At 40.7% G+C, this 9,755-nt stretch overlaps 1 pseudogene; it reads left to right on the top strand.

Annotated features, from left to right (window-relative positions):
- The first annotated feature begins 8,484 nt into the window (after nucleotides 1–8,484).
- LOC110210367 (small ribosomal subunit protein eS12 pseudogene) lies at nucleotides 8,485–8,870 on the top strand (annotated as a pseudogene).
- The last annotated feature ends 885 nt before the right edge of the window (nucleotides 8,871–9,755 follow it).

Raw genomic sequence — 9,755 nt, 5'->3', positions numbered from 1 at the left:
TCTAGTGCTCTATACAGTTTCCAAGCTCATAGACATACCCTGTGGATTGAATTCTACTATGACAAGAAATAACCTTGGATTTGCCACAGAAACTTCTCAACACCCCAGTGAATTTTTTTATCATTGCAAAGAGACCCTGTGGACACTCAGCCTTACAGTTCTGCCCTTAGGATTCACATTCTCCTGAGAAAGGAAATGGATTTAGCATTTTCAAAGAGACAATTTCCTTCTCATTTTCCCTATGCAGCTCAAACAATTTAGAGTAATAATGGAAAGCAAAGTCTAAGTCTTTAAGGCAGCTATGTATCAAAGTGGATAGAGGCATGGAATCAGGAAGACCTCAGTACAAATCCAGCTGTAGACACTTACTGGTTGTGTGAGTCTAGGCAAGTCACTTAACTGCTGTCTGCCTCAGTTTCCTCAACTGTAAAATAGAGATAATAGTCTTACTTTGCAGGGTTGTTGTGAGGATCAGATGAGCTTAGCATGGTGCTGGCACTATATAAATAGCAGTTGTTATTGTTGTTGCTAAGGATTAGTCCCTTGCAGGCAGCTCCAGTGACCACATGTATAACTCTTCTCTCTCCAAGAGGCTAGTGTTGACCCCTCTTCTTTTTAGAAGCCTCGGTTCCTGGTACTCTAAAATTTGAGGTTTCTAGAAAGGCAACCTTGGAGCTAGCACTGCCCACGCCATCTCCCTTCTCTTGTTAGAAGTCAGGATTCTGAGACTGTATTATTATGAATTTCTCCTTTTATCTATGAGGCTGTTATACAAACTCTTCCCACCACTCCAGAAAGCTGAGAGATTCAGCAGCTCCCACTGATGAGGTCTAGAGGTTTAGGGGTGCTGGGACCCCAAAGTCACAACACGCGGGTCCTGCTATAAAGAATTCAACCCAAGCCTTCTTTCAGCCAAAGACAAGGTTTATTAAAGATACGCCATATTAACCAGACTCTTAAGGAATCTGAGCACCTGTGAGCTATTGGCTAGATTGTAAAAATCTGAGCAGTAGCTAGATTATAAGAATCTGAGCACCTTAATGGAGACAAGATGGACCTTATTACAGAAAGACTGTGAGAGGGTTCTAGGAGTGGCCAAATAGTGTGGGGGGTTGTGGGGGGGGGGGGAGTGGACCATGAGGTAATAGAACGCCAAGGACCTGGTCCACATGGCCAAGGGAGAATGGAGCCTAGCTAGGATTAAGGGTGGGAAGTTGCCAGGCTAGGCTAAGGATAATGGAATTGGCCACAATGGAAGGCTAGTTGATGGGATTATACCCTCAGGCAAACACTAGAGATTTGGCCATGTGGGAAAGTCCAGGGTTTTTCTATTCAGGGGTCCAGATCCCAACCCCATCACCACCAGTTCATCCATTTGGTCCCCTTCTCCACAGCTGCCACATGGCATATGTGCTTCCACTATTGCATTTTCATGGCAATCCAAGCACTCCAAGTTGAGGGAATTGACATTTTTCTGTAGATCTTTGTGCACAAGAGCATATCCAACTTTCATTGGGCTTCTGCCCCAAGGCAGCCATTAGTGGTTCCTAAAGGAGGTCACAGAAGGTCCTTTTATTAAAGGGATTTGTTCTGTGAAGTTTGGATTCCCTTAAAGGGCTTCACTTGATTACTAGAGGGCCACATGTGGCCTGGAGGCTGCAGGTTCCCCACCCCAGAGAAACCTAGTTAATTCTTAGCTCAGCTTCTCTCTGACCTGTCTTCTAAAAACAGAAAAGGGGGAAAAAAAGGCAAACTGGGGAAAGAGGAGAAAAGGATCAACTGCTACCAAACCCCTCTTTAATAGGGCCAGTCACCAAGTATAAGTTCTTTTCATAATAATAATTTATCACCAGTCAATCTGGGCTCCTGGGTCCAGAAGGGGCCACAATTGGGCAAGTCCACCCGTTTCCATGGACAGGCAATCAAAGTCTCCTTTAAAAGCTTGCTCACCTCCTTAAAAATTCATCAAGTTGGTCAATTCCCATGGGTTGAAGTTGTAAAGAGAGAAGTTTTCTAATACTTAGAGTTATCTTAAAGTGAAAGGAGGTAACTAGGAGGTAATAGGCTCAATGGAAATCTTCAAGAAAAGGTCACTGGGTATGATATAAAGTTGTTAGATACAGAGGGAACATGCCCTGTTCAGGTATAAATTGAACTAAAGAGCCTCTGATTTCCACTCCAACTCTGATCACAGAAGTCATTATCACCATGATTTATTAGTAAGAGCTCAGATTTATGAGGTAGGTAGTACTATTGAGTATTATTATATTCATGTGTAAGATGAGAAAAATGAAAGTCATACAATGCTTGCTGAAGGTTCTATCTATTACCAACAAAGCCCAAAAGCAAGAGATAGAAAGAGAAATGCCATTTAAAGTTACTGTAGACATTATAAAATATTTATGAGTCAACTTACCAAAACAAACCCAGGAACTATATGAACACAATTACAAAACACTTTTCACACAAATAAAGTCAGATCTAAATAATTGGAAAAATATCAATTGCTCATAGGTAGGTCGAGCTAATATGATAAAAATGACAATTCTACCTAAGCTAATTTACTTTTTCAATGCCATGCCAATCAAACTGATGAGGTTTAGGGGTGCTGGGACCCCAAGATCACAACATGAGGTTCCTGCCCTAAAGAATTCGGCCCAAGCCTTCTTTCAGCCAAAGACAAGGCTTGTTAGAACATCTGTCATATTGGGCAGACTCTTAAGGAGTCTGAACATTAGTGGGCTATTAGGTAGACTGTAAGAATCTGAGCAGTGGCTAGATTATAAGAATCAGAGGATCTTAATGGAGACAAGATGGACCTTATATACAGGAAGACTATGGGAGGGATCTAAGAGTGGCCAGGTAGTCTATGAGGTAATAGAACTCCTGGGACTGGGACCCTGCTGTCCAGGGAAAATGAAGCTTAGATAGGATTAAGGGAGGGAAATGGCCTGGGGCCATAGGGAGATAGGGCTAGGCTAGGTTAAAGGTTATAGAGAATTGAGAGATTGGGTGTAGCCACAATGAAAGGCTAGTTGATGGGATTATAGCCTCAGGTGAACTCCAATTTGGCCTCGTGGGAAAGTCCAGGGTTTTTCCTTTTTGGGGTCTAGATCCATCCTCATCAAAACTACCAAAAAATTATTTTATAGAGTTAGAAAAAAATAATAACAAGATTCATTTGAAATAACAAAAGGTCCAGAATATCAAGGGAACTAATGAAAAGAAATGCAGAGGAAGGTGGCCTAGCCACTCCAGATCTTAAATTGTATTATAAAGCAGCAATTATCAAAACTGCTTGGTACTGGCTAAGAAATAGCGTGGTGGATCAGTGGAATAGGTTAAGTACACAAGACACAGTAGTCAATGACTATAGTAATCTATTATTTGATAAACCCAAAGACCAGCTTCTGGGATAAGAACTCACTATTTGACAAAAACTGCTAGGAAAACTGAAAAAGTATGGCAGAATCTAGGCTTAGACCAAAATCTCACACTATATACCAAAATAAAGTCAAAATGGGTTCATGATGTAGATATAAAGGCTGATACTGTATGCAAACTGGGAGAGCAAGGAATAGTTTACCTATCAGATTTATGGAGAACAGAATTCATGACCAAACAGGAAATAGAGAACATTATGAAATGCAAAGTGGATAACTTTGATTACATTAAATTGAAAAGTTTTTGCACAAACAAAGCCATTGCAACCAAGATTAGAAGGAAAGTAGAAAATTGGGAAAGAATTTTTATAGGTGCCTCTGATAAGGGCCTCATTTCTAAAATATATAGAGAATTTAGTCAAATTTATAAGAATACAAGTCATTCCCCAATTGATAAATGGTCAAAAGATATGAACAGGCAGTTCTCAGATGAAGAAATTAAAACCATCTATAGTCATATGAAAAAATACTCTAAATCACTATTGATTAAAGAAATGCAAATCAAAACAATTCTGAGGTGCCATATTACACCTATCAGATTGGCCAACATGACAAAACAGGAAAATGATAAATGTTGGAGAAGATGTGGGAAAATTGGAACACTAATGCATTGTTGGTGGAGTTGTGAATTGAGCCAACCATTTTGGAGAGCAATTTGGAACTATGCCCAAAGGGCTATAAAAATGTGCATACTCTTTGACCCAGCAATAGCACTTCTAGGTCTGTATCCCAAATAGATCATACAAATGGGAAGAGGGCCCACATGTACAAAAATATTTATAGCAGCTCTTTTTGTGGTGGCCAAGAATTGGAAATTGAGAGGATGCCCATCAATTGGGGAATGGCTGAACAAGTTGTGGTATATGAATGTAATGAAATACTATTGTGCTGTAAAGAAATGATGAGCAGGCAGCCTTCAGAAAAACCTGGAAAGACTTGTATGGTCTGATGCTGAGTGAAGTGAACAGAACCAGGAGAACGTTGTACACGGTAACAGCCCGGTTGTGCAATGATCTTCTCAGCAAGGCAAGGATCTAAAACATCTCCAAAAGTCTCATGATGGAAAATGTTATCCACATTCCAAGAAAGAACTATGGAGTTTGAATGCAGATCAAAGCATACTCTTTGCTATTTTTTTTCTTCTGTTTTGTTTTGTTTCCTCTTTCTGGTGGTTCCTCTTATTGGTTCTAATTCTTATTTATAAAATCACTAATGTGAAAATATGTGTAATAGGAATGTATTACACATATTTTAGAATGTAATATAGCCTATATCAGATTGTGCACCATCTTGGGGAGGGAGGTGTGGAGAGAGGGGAGAAAAATTTAAAACTCAAAAGCTTATGGAAGTGATTGTTGATAAATCAAAATAAATAATAAAGTTAAAGAGTTTATTCTCCTTTCAAAAAAAGAAAAGAAAATGAAGGTCAGAGAGATTAAATGACTTGCCCACAGTCAGCTAGGGAGTGTCTTCTCCTTTTCCTCCTCCTCCTCCTCCTCCTTCTTTTCTTCCCTTCCCCCTTCCCCACCAAGAAAGACATATGTATTGTTAATTGAAACAAATTACCAAATTGATCATGTCCTACAAAATATTTCTCTCATTTTTCATTCTGAGTCCCTCATCTCTCTAAAGGAGGTGGGTAACATATTTCATTATTAGTCCTCTGGAATCCACTTGATCATTATGCTGATAAAAGTTCAGCACAATATTATTTTATTACATACATAACTTGTTCATCTATTCCCTAATTTATGGGCATCTCCTCAGATTCCCACTCTTTACCATCTTAAAAAGAGCTATAAATATTTTTACATATCTTTAGAATTTGTTTTGCTTAGACTAATCTCTCTCTTAATCTCTTTCTTAATTCCCTATCATGCTCCTCTTTGCTTTCCTTCCTATTTCACTGTTGAGTGAGATTTTTTTCTGTACCCAACTGTCTGTGTATTCTTCCTTAATTTGATGAGTTCAGATGTCAGTGAGGTTCAAGTGTGGACACTCCCCTCTACCTCCTTGTCCTTGTTTGTATAGGTGTCTACCTTGACACCCTTATTAGGTGAAATAATTTTCCCTAACTTTCCTTTTTCTTTCTCCATTCTTTTCTTAAGATCATCAAGACATAACAGAACCATTTCTTGTCTAACTGGACTCTTTCTGTGAACCCTGATGATGATAAGATTCAGAGGGACAGTATGACCCCCCCCTTCATTAGAATATTAGTAATTTATCCTTATTTAGTCCTTTATCATTGTTCATTCATGTTTATCTTTTTATGTTTCTCTTTACTCCTATGTTTGAATTTCAAGTTTTTCCACAGCTCTGGTCTTTTCATCAGTAATGCTTGGAATGCTTTTTGCCACATAGTATTATACTCAGTTTTTGCTGGCTAAGTTATTGTTAGGTATAAGCCCATATCCTTTGCCTTCTGGAACATCGTATTCCATATTATTTGATCCTTTACAGTAGTAGCTGCTAAATCATGGGTGATCCTGACTTTGGCTCCTGAGCATTTGAATTCTTTTTTTGTTCTGGCTGCTTGTAGTATTTTTTTCTTTGACCTGGAAGCTCTATATTTTGGCTGTGATGTTCCTGGGAGTTTTCTTTTAAGGAAAGAGACAGATCTCATTTTACACTCTGCCCTCTGGCTCTCAGAGATTTGGGCAATGTTCTTTTAAGATTTCTTGAAATACATTGTCTAGGTTCTTTTTTTTTTTTGGTCATGGCATTTGGATAATCCAGTGATTCTTAATTTTTTTCTCTGCAATCTGTTTTCCAAAACAGTTGTTTTTGCTATAAGATATCTTACTTTTCTTCTATTTTCTTCAGCCTTTTGACTTTGTTTTAATATTCCTTGTTACCTTATGGAATCATTGGCTTCAATTTGGTCTGTTCCTAATTTTTTTTTTTTTGCTAGGCAATGGGGTTAAGTGACTGGCTCAGAGTCACACAGCTAGTAAGTGTCAAATGTCTGAGGCCGAATGTGAACTCAGGTCCTCCTGAATCCAGGGCTGGTGCTCTATCCACTGCACCACCTCGCTGCCCCATCTATTCCTATTATTAGTTAGTTTGTTATGTAAGCAAGGTTTTATACTTCTTGAGCCAAGCTGTTAATTGCCTTTCCAGTTCTTTCTTTCTTCCTTATCTCTCATTTCTTTTCTAATTTTTTCCTCAAGCACTCATTCTATTTGTTCCCTTCTGTTTTTTCTTCCACCTTCATTTTTCCATTTTATATGTTGCCTTCTTCCATTAGAAGGTAAGCTTCTTTTTTTTTTTTTGGTGAGGCAATTGGGGTTAAGTGACTTGCCCAGGGTCACACAGTTAGTGTCAAGTGTCTGAGGCCGGATTTGAATTCAGGTCCTCCTGATTCCAGGGCGGGTGCTCTATCCACTGCGCCACCTAGCTCTCATTCCATTTGTCTAAAAATAAAAATAACTCTTTGAAAAAAAACAAAAAAAAACATTTTTGCTTTATCTCCTCTAGGATTTCTAGTTGAGTTTGTGCCCCTGCTATGTTTTTCTCATTGACAAAGCTTGTAGATATTTTGGAGCTGTTCTTTTTTGACTGATGTTTTGAGTGTCCCTGCTACCGTGATAAATGGTATGGTGAGATTCTTTTTTGTTTGCCCATTCTTCCAGAGAATTGATGTTAGGCTGGGCTCTATGGCGCTTCTGGAAGGGAGGTCTGGGCTGGTCCTGTTACCACTTTCTTGGGGTATGGAGTGTTGTGTTATTACAGAATCCCTAGGACAGGCTAGGGACCTGCAAACTTTCATCATTTCCAAAGTGGTCTCATTGCTGCCCTCCCTGATCTGAGCTCTGCAAATTCCTTCCCTGGGTTTGGGTCTGAATATGGGGAGACGGCTGCTGGACCTATTAGCCAGCTGGAAAGCTCTGTTGGCTCAGAACAAAGAATTGTAGGTTCCCCTTTGGCATAGCACTCACAACCTGGTAATGCCTCTGCGGTCTAGGCTAGGCATTGGAAGTGAGACCCTGCTTTGCACCTGAGGTCTGAGTCACGCTACTGCTACCACTGCCAGCTTCCAAGCTTTCTCCTTTCTCCACAAAGTGCCCAGTACCTTCCTGCCTGGGAACACCATTGCCCTGTACAGGACCCCTTCTCACTCTACCCTGTATCTGTGACCTAGGACTGGGTAGTGGGTGGCAAAGCTGACAGTCCCAGTGCCCCAGTATGGCTTGGGGATGTCCTATATGGGTCTGAGACCTCCTCTTGCCCTTATATATAGCATCTTCTTTGGTGATGGAGTGCTCCATGGGCAGTACACTCTTGGCCCAACTCCTGACTGATGTCCAAAGACTTCTCTGTCTCTCTGTTCCGTGCTGGACTGGACAAAATTCTCACTGTGATTTTTTTTTTCTCCTGGGTTTTCCCATCAGGATCCAATCTGGTACATGTTCTAGATCTATTATGAGGAGTTTGTGGATAGAAACTCAGCTACATTGCTTCCTATCAATCTGCCATCTTGGCTCTGCCTTCCCCCATATCTTCTAAATGTGAAGGGAAGAGGAAGGGAGCAAGCATTTAAGTGACTACTATATGCCAGGTATTGTGCTAAATGCTTTACAGATATGATTTCATTTGGTCCTCAAAACAATCTCATGAGGTAGGTGCTATGATCCCCATTTTACAGAAAGGAAACTAAGACTAGTCAGAGATTAAGTGACTTGCCCAGGGTCACAGAGCTAATAAGTGTCTGAATTTGGATTTGTGTCTGAATTAGATTTAAACTCAGGTCTTCTTGACTCCAGGGACATTACTCTTATCTAGCTATCTAGCTATCTCTGGTGAATCTAGTGTTCCATTTTCAATACAGTGTAGATGAAGAAACTGGGTCCAGAAAAGAAATTATACTTCAAAACAAACTCTGAGTTTTGAAAATAAGCTGTTCATCCAATCCCCAGCTAGGGGCCCTTGTAGACTCAAACTTTTCCCACCTGACTGGCAATCTCAGGGAATGTTAGAGGAAGAATGATTAGGCCTTCAAGGAGCAAAGTGATCAGTGTTTTGATCATCTCCCTTGATTGATTACAGCATTGCTGCTGGAGGTGTAATGGACGTTAACACCGCTCTGCAAGAAGTGCTGAAGACCGCACTCATCCACAATGGCCTAACTAGTGGAATTGCCAAAGCCTCCGGACAAACACCAAGCCCATCTTTGTGTTCTTGCTTCCAACTGTGATGAACCTGTGTATGTAAAGTTGGTTGAGGCCCTGTGTGCTGAGCACCAAATCAACTTCATCAAGGTTGATGACAGCAGGAAGCTGGGCGAATGGGTAGGCCTCTGTAAAATTGACAGAGAGGGAAAGCCCCGTAAAGTGGTTGGCTGCAGTTGCATTGTTGTTAAGGATTATGGCAAGGAATCTCAGGCCAAAGATGTGATGACAAGAATATTTTAAATGCAATAAATGAATAAAATAAAAGCCTTGGTCTGATTTGAAAAAAAAAAGAAAATAAGCTGTTCATAGCAATGAACTATTATTACTGTTCATAACAATGATACTGATATTTTGTGGAAACAACTGCTTTCCAACAGGACAGCAGGGCCATAACCAGGAATTCTGCAAAGCAGAAACAAATGAGAATGGAATGAGGAACTCTCTGCCCCCACACTCCACCATGGTTACAGTAAAGAAGGTAGTCTAAAGACCAGTCAGGAGGTAGTGGCTGCAGCTCAGATGACAAGGAGACAGTCTGTATATACAGTTCCTCAGGCTTGGGGACAGTCATACCATATAAGAGTCAGCTGGGGGAAGACTGCAAGAAGAGGCAAAGACAGCAACCCATCACCCCCATGGGGAGGAAGTATGACCTCTCAGAAGAAGCATACTCCCTACTACCAACATCAGCATCCTGGAGCAAAACCCCATTTACTCCCACTCCAGGTGGAACACTGTAGGGTTATGCTTACAAATACAAATGTGACTTGTAGATTCCAAGAACAAAAAGTAACGTCCTCATCAAAACCTTGTTCATGCTCATTCCTTTTCTCCTCTTTTTTAAATAGTATCTGAGCTCAGGGGCACAAGTCAGATCATGGGGATGGAGATGAGATAAATCAACTGAGTTAGGTCAGGAGATCTAGGGAGACTCCAGCAGTGAGCACCAGGAAGAAGCAGCTCCATTAGGAGAGTAGTACATGAAAACATTGAGGGATTGCGGTGGTTTATCAATGGTGTCTAGAGGGAAGTAGCAGATGGTTGACCTAGTAGGCAGATCATGGGATCAGAGGAAGCAGGTAGAAGTTCACTAGGTTGGTAGTGTCAGGGAGTGACATGCTCCCTAACCAGCCCCTCC

The sequence above is a fragment of the Phascolarctos cinereus genome, unplaced genomic scaffold (genome assembly GCF_003287225.1).
Source record: "Phascolarctos cinereus isolate Bilbo 61053 unplaced genomic scaffold, phaCin_HiC Scaffold_2;HRSCAF=192, whole genome shotgun sequence".
In the NCBI taxonomy this organism is placed as follows: Eukaryota; Metazoa; Chordata; class Mammalia; order Diprotodontia; family Phascolarctidae; genus Phascolarctos; species Phascolarctos cinereus.
This window is presented reverse-complemented; position numbering and strand designations above follow the sequence as displayed.